We start from the raw sequence: 12,980 nt of genomic DNA, 5'->3' as shown, positions 1-12,980 counted from the left end.
TTTTTTTAAAACAAAAATTCCCTGGAACTGCATCTCAAGTGTTGTAAACTGCAAGGTTACGGGCTGTGGCAGGAAAGTGGGATGAGAAAGGGCACCTGGGTGTGTTGGCATTGGCATGGACAAGATGGGCTGAATGCCCAGCCCCACCGATGCTGTACTATTTTTATGATTCTTCAGCTATCAATGAGACCAGACCAGTCCCTGCTGTGTGAATATGTAAATATATTTACCATATACTGAAAGTTGCAGTTTGATAACTACACCCACACATTCACCAAGCAGGAACTGACAGGTATAGATCAATAACTAAACTCACATATCCACATACCCACTTGCATCAGATGGCCCCATTCATGGAGCTGTATGGGTATTGTTTAGTTTCTGAATCTCACTCAACTGGTGTTAGAATTTTAAGAAAAAAATGGACAAAGAGCAGCTCCGAGCAGGAGTGGAATCAGACCTGTGGTTCTGTTTAAATCTCGGGCTTTAAACAACAAATCATAATGATCATTAACTGAATGTTACATTGATGTTGCCAATCACAGCTGATGTTGATTTACAGGAGGTATCTCTTCTGACTTCCTCCAGGCAAGTACTCAAAGGACCAAGACAATGTAATATTCCCTCGGTACAGAGCCAAGTGTGACCAGCTGCTTCAAACAAACAGCAGGTATGTTACTGCTGTCACAGCGAAGAACATCCTTTCCACAGTCACAGAGTGGATTGAGTCAGGTTCACATTGAGCTCCATTTCCAGCGAGACATGTTCAAACCAAGAGTCAAACACCACCAAAGAAATAAAAGTTTATATTTTTTTAATCTATATTCTCAATGCATGCTACGCAGTTCCAATTAACGTGAATGAATCCTCATCCGAAATATACACTGCATTAAATCTGAACATCGAACAGTACAGCACAGGAATGAGTCCTTCAGCCCACGATGTTGTGCCGAATATGATGCCAAATGGAATTAATCCCTTCTGCCTACCCTTGGTCCATACCCCTCCATTTCTTGCATATTCATTTGCTTATTTTCAAGTCCCTTCAATACCTTCATAGTATCTGCCTCCATCCTGACTAGCTTTTAGAGCACTGCTCCTTCAGGTAGCTGTGAAACAGGATCATGAGACACAGAATTTATAGCGAAAGATTACAGTGTCATGCAACTGAAATGATACATTGAACAAATCTGGATTGTTAAGTCTTTCATCTTTTAGAATGGGTTGCAGGTTTCAGTCCATTAATATATACATCCCAGAACTACTTTTAAGTCACATTCTCAAGATGACATCAGGTTTTATTTAAAAAAAGGGTGACATCTCAACTCAAACAATGTATTAAAGTTGTGAGGTTAGAGTCTGTCTGTATTTGAATCTTGAGTCAGACTGGTTCTATTGCCAAAGGAGGAATATATAAAACATTACATGGATTGACTGCCTGCAGATTGTGCTCTTTTTGAGCAAAATATCTGCAAATATAATTCTGCAAATGCAAATCCACCCCAGATACATGTATATGTGTGTGTGTGTGTATGTGTGTGTGTGTGAGAGAGAGAGAGAGAGCGAGAGAGAGAGAAACAGAGTGTGTGCATGTGAATGTGAGTACATATGTGAATGTGTGTTTGTATTTGCATGCTTCATAAAGTGTGTGTATGAGTGTGATGGTGTCAGCTTGAGGTTGGATGTGTGTATGGGTGTGAGTGTGGGGGGTGTATGCTTGTGTGTATGAGGGGAGGTGTGTGGATGAGAGACGGTCTGCATGAGTGTGTGCGTGTGTGTGTGAGAGAGAGTGTTTCATGCGACAGGAACCCGATTTGAGGCTGTTCTCATGGATTCTAAACTTTTGTAAGGATACTTTTCATGTTACAATAGAGGTGAACAAAGAGACGATGCTGTTAGTTTGAACAACCATATATGAAGTACATAGTGCGTACAGATACTGAAGGAAACATTTCAGCTATCAGTATCTGAGAAGGACAGAATTAATCTTTTGTCACAATACTCTAAGTATGATCTAACCAAAGTCATATAAAGCTGCAATATGACATCCTGACCTTTATACTCAACGCCCCAAACAATAAGGCAGGCATGCCAGACACCTTCCTCTAGAATCGATGTTTCGGGCATTCTCAACGCCCCTCCCCCAAGTCCCTCCTCCCTACCTTTTATCTTAGCCTGCTTGGCACACCCTCCTCATTCCTGAAGAAGGGTTTATGTCCAAAACGTCGATTTTACTGCTCCTTTGATGCTGCCTGACCTGCGCTTTTCCAGCAACACATTTTTCCGCTCTGATCTCCAGCATCTGCAGTCCTCACTTTCTCCTACCTTCTTCTTGATATCACCCTATCTACTTGCATGGCCACTTTCAGGGAGCTAGAGACTTGAACCCCAAGATCCTTCTGTACACCAGTGACTTTCACAGTCCAGCCATTTACTGTATACCTTCACTTAAAATTTGATCTCCCAAAGTCCAGCAACTTACACTTTGCCAGATTAAACTTAATCTGCCATATTTCTTCAGGCCATATCCTGCTGTATCCTTTGACAAGCTTCTGCACTACCCACAAGTCCACCAATCTTTATAATGTTACAATCAAGGTGGCAAATAGCTGATATGATTACTTTGGGCAACCATATTAAAAATAAATAGAGTACAAATTTATCTTGAAGGAAACTTTACAGCTCTCAGGAATTCAGAGCGACAGAATTAATCTTTTGTCATGTATGTAGACACAGCAATCAAATAATATGAATTCCAAATGCACATTCTCTGTCAAAGCTTGACATAGAATGATTCGTGTGTAGGTACATTACCAAATATTGTCCCCCCCCACCACCACGCCAACACACACACACACTGTCTCCATCTCTCTGTGACTTATGATGAGTTTCAAAACATACATCATTCTGACACCCGTTACAATATCTAACCGCCTTGCAGTTCCATTGACATTGCAAATAACAGAAAATGTTACATTCAAAATTATTTCTACCCACAGATCCTTTGTCAGAGAGGGAGTGGCCAACAGCACAGAATCAGGCCCATCAAAACTTTTGAGTCTGTACCAATCAGAAACAACCAGCTAACAATTTTCATCCTGATCAGCTAGCATCTATTTGCATAAATGTATCATGGTAGCAGAGGAGCTGCCATCCCCATCTTTATCACAACATAATTCTCCATTTCTTCATGTTGTAGTAGAAGACTTTGTTTTGTCTGTTTCACTCCAACCAGAAACTTTTTTTTTAGATAATTATGTACTTCTTTCAAAATTAGTTGCAATTATCTACAAAGAGCTCTGCATTCCTCCTCCCCCTCCCGAGGATGTATCACTAAAAAAAAGTGAAATCAAGTTGCAATTTTCACAATGCATCAACAGAATATAATAACCACCCTTCAAAGCAGTGGAGAAAGGGGGAAGAAAAAGCCAAAATTTGTAGGTTTGTAGAACTGCTTGTTTTATTTTCAAGCAGAGCAGGAGAGTGTTGATTATTCCATAAATTGAATGTGACAGTTTACATATTCTGCAGTGCATGACAAAAAATAAAATCCTTTTCCTTTCCTCCGCCTTGCAATAGAGTAACTCAAGTTAATGGTGCATCATCTCTCGACAGAGCAGGGTAATGTTCTGTCTACAGCAGAAAATAGAAGTGCATTGGCCAATAGTCAATTCTGTACCAGGAACATCATGGTCAGTCAGCTCCAATGCAGTTGAATGGTTTGTCACTTAGTTGCAAATGGATTCAGCTTACATTGATTGTTAGTTCAGCAGTGTTCAAAAAAGTACACCAACATGCACTGAAACAAAAACTAATGGCATCCTGAAGACAAACATTTTACAACATTACTGCCTGTTAGATTCTGCACGATACCAGATTCCTACCTTGACTCTGAAGAACAGCACAGAATCCTCTCTGTTGCAGTGTGTTACATTTTCACTTGCACGTAATTCCTCCATGCACTAACAATTAAAGAACCTCAGCTGTTTCCTATTCTCTACAGGAGACATGAACTGAGATAGGCAGCACAAGAGTAAACTCACTCACTCAGCCACTGGACGCTGAAAGGAAAAAAAAGAATAAAATTTGGCCTCAATTATTTCCAGATATGAATTGACTCTTAACATCACTTATCACAGCTGAGGATATGCAGTGCCCAGCAGCGCCTGATAAAATCTTCTAGGAGAAAGTGAGGACTGCAGATGCTTGAGAACAGAGCTGAAAATGTGTTGCTGGTAAAGCGCAGCAGGTCAGGCAGCATCCAAGGAGCAGGAGAATTGACGTTTCGGGCACGAGCTCTTCTTCAGGAAGAAGAAGGGCTCATGCCCGAAACGTCGATTCTCCTGCTCCTTGGATGCTGCCTGACCTGCTGCGCTTTCCCAGCAACACATTTTCAGCGCCTGATAAAGTCTACTATACATGTACACACAATGTAACAATAATCTGAGACTGAAGGAGTTTATTTGCAGAGTTTATGCTACACTCAGACACAAAACTACAACTGAATGGAAGTGAATGAGATCCAGTAAATCTCCAATGAACCCTCTCCAGAGCTTGAAGATCCTCCCTTAAAAAAAGTGCCCAGAACTGAACACAAATGTGATCTGCTCAATGATCTGTGATTGAGATTGTGGGAAACATCAAAACTAGCACTATAGTTATTAAAAGTAAGATGATAGCAGAACTGATGTCAATTTGTCCTTTCCATATAGACGCTGACAATGAGTCAATGAAGTTCACATTCCCAACAATTACTGCAGATCTGATGCATAAGAGAATGTCCTAGTACAGACACAATAGGCTGAATGGTCTGCTTCTGAGCTGTACCATATCAGTGATTCTGATTTTGATGAGAAAGGAGATGACATGCTGTTGTGTTGCATATTGGTATGAAAATTATCAGACAGAAATGGACTGACATGCAGAATAAAACTCTTTCACAAATAAAACACCAACAATGTCGAGGTACAAATTGAAACTAAATGTCTCAGTGATACCACAGATCCGAGACTCTCTCCTCAAACAGGAAATATGTGACCATAATTCAGAATGGTTCTCAGAATAAAGCAGTTTCCCTTCTGCCATCACCCTTTCTCCCCTCTCCCTCACCCACCCCCACAGTCAACTCAGAAATCACAAAATGCAGAAAAGATTAAGACCCAGTCTCAACATTCTCATAAACAACTATCATAGAATGTATCACACAGACACAGAATATTACTGGCTTCCACTTTGATACACAACAGTAGAACCTGACAAGTACAGGCTGATAACTACACACTCATTCACGTTGCAGAAACAGACAAACAAATGATGATGACACCCTTACTGTGATGCATATGTGTCACTATCAGTCTCCATCAGTCAGTTTCTGTTAACTTAAGTCGCACATTCGCATTGCAGTAACTGTCAGGGATAGATTAATAACTATACTTATTGACAAAGCTAAAACTGACAGGAACAGAATGATAACCACACTCCCAGTTTCACACAGCATAAACTGACAAGTATAGTCTGATAATGACATTCTCCTTCACAGAGCAGAATCTCACAGATACACACTGGTACCTGCACTGGTCACATTCACCAAACAGGATCTGAGAGGTAGAAATCGATAAGTAAATTCATCAAGGCAGAGATTGAGAGGCATAGATTGGTTATTGCATTGACCTACTGATATAGGTGAATCTGACAGTACAGATTAATATTGACAGTCTCAGTTCACAGAGCAGGAACAGACTGGTAAATACACTCACACATTCACATAAGTGAAACAGACAGAATAGAATTGATAGTTACGCGCACATGGAAGAAACTGACAAGTACACATTGATAAATACATTGGTTATATAAATGATTAGGAGTTGGGTGTTGAGAATATAATCTCTAAATTGCAGTTAATACTAACCCAGGGAGAAGAGTGAATTGTGAAGTTGATGCTGAGTGACTTCACAGGAAGATTGACAAGTTTACCAAATGGGCAGAAATCTGACAGATGAATTCCAATGCAGAGAAATGTGAGGTCATGCATTTTGCCCCCAGAAACACACGGTCAATGGTACTTCTTTGAAGGGAGCACTGGAGCAGAGGGACCGCGGGGTTCATGTTTATCATTCTCTGAAGTTGGCTAGGCAAGTTGGGGGCAAAATGCTGACCTCACTTTCTCCTCCTAGGCAAGCTGAAACCCTTGTGAAGAAGGCTGATATAAATAGCCGTTATAAATAGAGGCATTAAGTATAAAACTGAGGAAGTGATGTATACTTCTACAAATCATTGGTCAGATCACATTTGTGTTTGGTTGTAGGCACTTTATTTAAGGAAGAATCCTCATGCTTTGAGGAGGGTTCATTGGAGATTTACTAAAATGACAGCGGTAATGAAGGATTTTACGTACAAGAAAGGATTAGTGACATCAGCCTTCTTCTCCTTGGAGCAGAGAAGATGAAGATGAGGAGGTCCTTATAGAGATATTCAAAATTATGAAGAATTTTGAGGGGAAAGAATATTTTATTACCATTACTTGGTATGTTAGTAACTAGGGGGTCAAATTTCAAGATTGTCAGCAAAAGAGCGAGGAGTGAGATGAGGAGAAATATCTTTACTCAGAGTTGTTAGGATTTGGATTGTGCAGCCTAGGATCGTGGTGGAGGTAGATTCCATATGAGGTATAAAAATAGAGCTGGATATGTACTGGAAGTGATGAAATTAGAGGGCAATGAAGATAGGGCTGGAAAACAATCCTGCCTTGAATTATTTCTTTTTCACCACAATTTAAACAAAATATGCAAAGTACATTCAATTCATTGGCTCATCTGCCTCAGCCCATTCGCCAGGAGATTAAATGGATGCTCAAGTTAGGAATGGACATCATAAATTCTCAAATCTCTGCCATCAACAGTTAGATCGTGCTACAGCAGGATAAATTGACCCAGTGAGAGTTGTAGGAGAGACCATTATTCAGGTGGTTTCTCAAGACAAGTCGATCTTTAAAATTGATATCTTGCTGAGTGAATTGAGGCAAAGCCTTGCCTAATCACACAAACGTGTCATTGCTATGCCTTCTCTTCCATTTCCTCCTTATTTGCTGGAAGATAGATTTGCTGTTGATCGATTTGTGAAGCTTCACAAGCTTTCTTCTGCGCTGTCTTACGATGTCCGTGGAAGGATGGCATAAATGTTTCCCTCTTCCTCTCGACCTGGTTCCTCATCCCATCCTGTATCTGTGTGCCTTAGGGTGGTGTATGTGATGCAGGGTTGTGTATGTGATGCAAGATGGTTGCTGCTCCACTTGGTCAGCCTGAAACTAAGACAACACAGAAACGTGGTAGATAGGAGCAGGACCAAAATTAGTGTCATTGTGGACAGAGAAGAATGTTATCTAAGAGTACAATAGAAATTTGATCAACTGGGCCAGTGGGTCAAGGAATGGCAGATGAAGTTTAATTTAGATAAACACAGGGTGTTGCATTTTGGTAAGGCAAATCACGGCAGGACTTATACAGTTAATAGTACTAGTCTGGGGAATGTTTCCAAACAAACAGACTAGGGATGCAGGTAGGTAGTTCCTTGAATGTGACATTGCAGCTTGACACTGTGGTGAAGTAAGCATTTGGCATGCTTGCCTTCACTGGTCAGAGCACTGACGACAGGAGTTGGGGCATCATGTTGGTGAGGTCACTTTTAGAATACTGTGTACAGTTCTGGTCAGCCTGCTGTAGAAAGGATGTTCTTAAGCCAGAAAGGTTATAGAAAAGATTAACAAAGATGTTACTAAGATTGCTGGGTTTGAGTTATAAGGAGAAGCTGCATAAGCTGGAAGCTTTACTCCCTTGGAGCGTCAGAGGCTGGTGAGGTGACCTTATGGAGGTTATAAAATCACGAGTGGCATAGATAAGGTAAATAGGTCTGGTTCTTTCCCCAGGGTAGGGATGCCAAAACTAATGGGCATAGGTTGAAGGTGAGGGGGAAAGATTCAAAAGCGATCTGATAGGCAAATATACCACACAGAGGGCAGTGAGTACATGGAATGAGCTGCGAGAGGAAGTGATAGAGGCAGGTACAATTACAACACTTAAAAGGAAAGGTACATGGATAAGAAAGGTTTAGAGAGATATGGGCCATATGCAGACAAATGGGACTGGGTGAGTTTGGGAAACTTGGTAGGCATGGACGGGTTGGGCCGATGGGCCTGTTTCCGTGCTGTATTGCTGTAAGAAAATGGATGAGAATAACAAATTCTGACTGAAAGAACCAGTGTACAGGACAAGCTGTGAATATCTGAGGTCATTATCCAGACCAATTTCTCTAAGCAAAGCACGTGATTGGAACAAGCCAAAAACTGAAACTGACAGATATTATTTCTCTGTACTCTGAACAGGATGTGGTCATCTCTGCTAAGGTGGGAAGTGGATGCACTTCCAAAATGTCCTTGAACCACTCGACTTATTCAGCCAGAAGTCAGTGAAGTGTTTGCAAAGGGTTAGGAGTCAAGTGCAGAGCCGACTAAGGAGGGCAGATTTAATTCCCTTAAGGAAAATTACAGACAGGAACAGAAGGCCATTCAGCCCCTGGAGCCTGCACAGCCATTCAATAGCATCATGACTGATGCACCATTCCTCACGCTCACTTTCCTGCACTTAACATGGAACCCTCAATTCCCCGACTGATCAAGAATCTATCAAACCTGCTCCCTGTCCCCACACACAGCTCTCTGTGGCAAGGAGTTCCAAAGACTCTCAACCCTCTGAGAGAAGAAATTCCTCCTCACCCCAGTCTTCAATTTTGAACCAGATGGCTGTTTGTTCCTGACAACAGTCATCATTAGAGTCTTAACTCCAGATCTGTTTCTGTTTAAAATCGAATTCCAAAACCACCACCTGCCACAGCAAGGTTCACATTCACATCTGCAGGGCATACCCTGGGGAGCTGAAAACATAGGATTTTACTTCTCCATTATTTCAGAAACTGAAAGTGAATCTCATCTAAATTGAGATTGGAATGAATTGCCCACACCATTGAGCTAAGTATTGATGTTGCCAGAATCTGTACAGTGTGGAAAGAGACCATTCAGCCCATCCAGTCTGCCCCAAGCCAGTGAAGAGCATCCCAAACAAACCCTGACCCTACCCCAGTAACCTTGCATTAACCATGGCTATTCCCCTTAACCTGCACATCATAGTATCCGACAGTGTGGAAGCTAATCTTCCACACTGACCCTCTGAATAGAATCCCACCCAGATATACTGCCCTACCCCATCCATATAACCTTGCATTTCCCATGACTAACCTTCCTAACCTGCATAACCCTTACACCATCGGCAACTTAGCATGGCCAATCCATCTAAACTGCACATCTTTGGACTTTGGGAGGAAACCGGAGCACCTGGAGAAAACCCATGCAGAGAAGGGGAGAATGTGCAAACTCCCAATACACAGTCACCCGAGGCTGGAATTGTTCCTGAGTCCCTGGTGCTGTGAGGCAGCAATGCTAGCCACTGAGCCACCCAATGTTTTTGCCACTGGCCATGCAGGTTGGTTAGCTCAGTTGATTCTATAGTTGGCTTAAAATGTATCGTCACGTTGACAGCTTGAACTTCAATTGCTGCTCTGGTTGAGATTGCTGTGAATGATCATTCCCTGTGCCTTCGATGTGTTGCCCCTCAGGTTAAACCATAAAACAGTTGTTGTGTTTTCTCTCTCTTTCTCCCCCACACCTCTCTCTCCCTCTCTCTAATGTGAGAGAATGTTGACTTTACATTAACCACCAGCTATAAACATAACTTTACTGATTAAAAATTAACTGCCCTCTTTTCACTGCAAAATAACTTAAGTGTTTCATTCCCGCAGCACCATTGTAGTGACTGGTATAAATAAAAGACAAGACATTTTATTCTTTTTTTCTTCAAAAAACTCAATCAAGTTTGTGAGACATGATTTCCCATGCACAAAGCCATGTTGGCTATCCTTAATCAGTCCTTGCCTTTCCGAACACATGTACACCCTGTCCCTCAGGATTCCTCCAACAACTTGCCCTCCACCAACGTCAGGCTCACTCGTCGATAGTTCCATGGCTTGTCCTCACCACCCTTCTTAAAAAGTGGCACCACGTTTGCCAAACTCCAGTCTTCCAGCACCTCACCTGAGACTATCAGTGATACAAATATCTCAGCAAGAGGCCCAGCAATCACTTCCCTAGCTTCCCACAGAGTTCTCAGATACACTTAATCAAGTCCTGGGGATCTATCCACTTTTATGTATTTCAAGACATCCAGTACTTCCTCTTCTGTAATATGGACATTTTGCAAGGTGTCACCATCGATTTCGCTACTTTCTATACTTCCATATCCTTTTCCACAGTTAACTCGCGGCAGATGACTAACTTGGCTGGATTTCTTTTTCCCACCTGATGGATAGCTCAAGGCCTGTAGTAGTGATCAGTCAAGTGCACACAGACCTGTCAATTAACTTTTCTTTCTTACAAATTATTGTCTTTCACTGTTATCTGTCTAATTAAGAACATGCAATGTTTTTGTAAACTTTTGTATGAAGGAAGCCACTTTGTAACAGTAAATCTGAGTAGCCTGCTGGGGCACTTGAAGAGCTGGTACCATACTCTCCTAGGTTATTCGAACCTAGTTAGTTTAGCTTGTAAGTATCAGTGATGCTACTACCAAATAAAGCGGATGACTAAAATTAAACTAAACTGTCTGTAAGAGGCTTTTATTCCAGACTTGCAAAGAGTACGATCTCCGGGAAAAACCAAGAGAGAGAATTTACAGGTCTGAGTCCACAAGGGATTCCCCGGGCCGTCTCAAATCTGTACTTTAACAGTCTCACAATCCTGATTGAGTTTTTTTGAAAAAGTAACAAAGAGGATTAATGAGGGCAGAGCTGTAGATGTGGTCTATATGGACTTCAGTAAGGCATTCGAGTAAGGCATGGGAGACTGATTAGCAAGGTTAGATCTCACTGAATACAGGGAGAACTAGCCATTTGGATGCAGAACTGGCTAAAAGATAGAAGACAGAGCGTGGTGGTGGAGGGTTGCTTTTCCTGACTGGAGCCCTGTGACCAGTGGAGTGTCACAAGGATCAGTGCTGAGTCCTCTACTTTTCATCATTTAGATAAATGATTTGGATGTGAGCATACGAGGTGTAGTTAGTAAGATTTTAGATGACACCAAAATTGAAGGTTTAGTGGACAGCAAAGAAGGTTACCTCAGATTACAACAGGATCTTGATCAGATGGGCCAATGGGCTGAGAAGTGGCAGATGGAGTTTAATTTTGATAAACATGAGGTGCTGCATTTGGGAAAGCAAATCTTAGCAGGACTTGTACACTTCATGGTAAGGTCCTAGGGAGTGTTGCTGAATAAAGAGACCCTGGAGTACAGGTCCATAGCTCCTTGAAAGTGGAGTCGCAGGTAGATTGGATAGTGAAGACGGCGTTTGGTATGCTTTCATTTATTGGTCAGAGGATTGAGAACAGGATTTGGGAGGTTATGTTGCGGCTGTACAGGGCACTGGTTAGGCCATTGTTGGAATATTGCGTGCAATTCTGGTCGATATTGTGAAACTTGAAAGGATTCAGAAAAGATTTACAAGGACGTTGCCAGGGTTGGAGGATTTGAGCTACAGGGAGAGGCTGAACAGTGTGGGGCCTTTTCCCTGGAGCGTCGGAGTCTGAGGGGTGACCTTGCAGAGGTTTACAAAATTATGAGGGGCATGGATAGGATAAATATACAAAGTCTTTTCCCTGGGGTCGGAGAGTTCCGAACTAGAGGGCATAGGTTTAGGGTGAGGGGGAAAGATATAAAAGGGATCTAAGCTGTAACTTTTTCACGCAGACTGTGGTACAGGTATGGAAGAGCTGCCAGAGCAAGTGGTGGACGCTGGTACAATTGCAATATTTAAGAGGCATTTGGGTGGGTATATGAATATGAAGGGCTTGGAGGGATATGGGCTGGTTGCTGGCAGGTGGGACTAGATTGGATTGAGATATCTGGTCGGCATTGGCAAGTGGACCGAAGGGTCTGTTTCCATGCTGTACATCTCTATGACTCTATGATTCTGGGTGAAGAAGATTTTCCTCACATCCCTTCGAAACCTCATGGCCCTTACCTTCAATCTATGCCCCTCCCCCCACCTCCATTTAGGGGGGAAAGTTTCTTTCTGCCTACCCTATCTTCACCTCTCATCATTTTATACATCCCTCTCTTTCAATCTACTCTGCTGTAAGGATAACGACCCCAGGCTGACCAATCTCTCTCAATCACTGAAACTCCCCAGCCCCCAAGGCAATATGCTGGTATATCTCCCTGTGCATCCTCTCCCAGTTTCGTTAGGTATGTAATATCTTTGTAATATGGGCATTTTGCAAGGTGTCACCATCTATTTCCCGATGTTCTATATCTTCCATGTCCTTTTCCACAGTAAATATGATGCAAACTAATCGTTTAGTATCTCCCCCATCTCCTATGGCTCCACATAAAGGCTACCTTGCTGATCTTTGAGGGGCCCTATTCTTTCCCTCGTTACCCCTTTTGTCCTTAATGTCTTTTTAAAAACCCTTTGGTATCTCCTTAACTCTATTTGCCGAAGCAATCTCATGTCGCCTTTTTGCCCTCCTGATTTCTCTCTCAAGTGTATTCCTACTGCCTTTATACTCTCCTAAGGATTCTCTCGATCTATGCTGTCTATACCTGATAATGCTTCCTTCTGTTTCTTTAGTCAAAGAGTCATGGAGATGTACAGCATAGAAACAGACCCTTCGGTCCAACCTATCCATGCCGACCAGATATCCCAACCCAATCTTGTCCCACCTGCCAGCACCCTGCCCATATCCATCCAAACCCTTCCTATTCATATACCCATCCAAATGCCTCTTAAATGTTGCAATTGTACCAGTCTCCACCACAACCTCTGGCAGCTCATTCCATACACGTACCACACTCTGTTGAAAAAGTTGCCCCTTATGTCTCT

At 42.2% G+C, this 12,980-nt stretch overlaps 1 protein-coding gene and 1 long non-coding RNA gene across 2 annotated transcripts in view; one reads left to right on the top strand and one right to left on the bottom strand.

The window, feature by feature from the left end:
- The window catches only part of LOC122544647 (uncharacterized), a 211,597-nt gene that overhangs the window by 87,695 nt on the left and 110,922 nt on the right, over nt 1-12,980 (bottom strand). The gene's annotated exons all lie outside the window — the stretch shown is intronic.
- The window catches only part of LOC122544522 (uncharacterized), a 34,337-nt gene that overhangs the window by 6,758 nt on the left and 14,599 nt on the right, over nt 1-12,980 (top strand). The window contains exon 3 of the mRNA XM_087984647.1: nt 589-670. The gene's annotated coding sequence lies outside the window, so the exon portion shown is untranslated. The remainder of the gene's footprint in view (nt 1-588; nt 671-12,980) is intronic.

This window comes from Chiloscyllium plagiosum, unplaced genomic scaffold, assembly GCF_037043375.1.
Source record: "Chiloscyllium plagiosum isolate Xiang-an unplaced genomic scaffold, Cpla_swu_hap1 HiC_scaffold_49, whole genome shotgun sequence".
Lineage (NCBI taxonomy): Eukaryota > Metazoa > Chordata > Chondrichthyes > Orectolobiformes > Hemiscylliidae > Chiloscyllium > Chiloscyllium plagiosum.
This window is presented reverse-complemented; position numbering and strand designations above follow the sequence as displayed.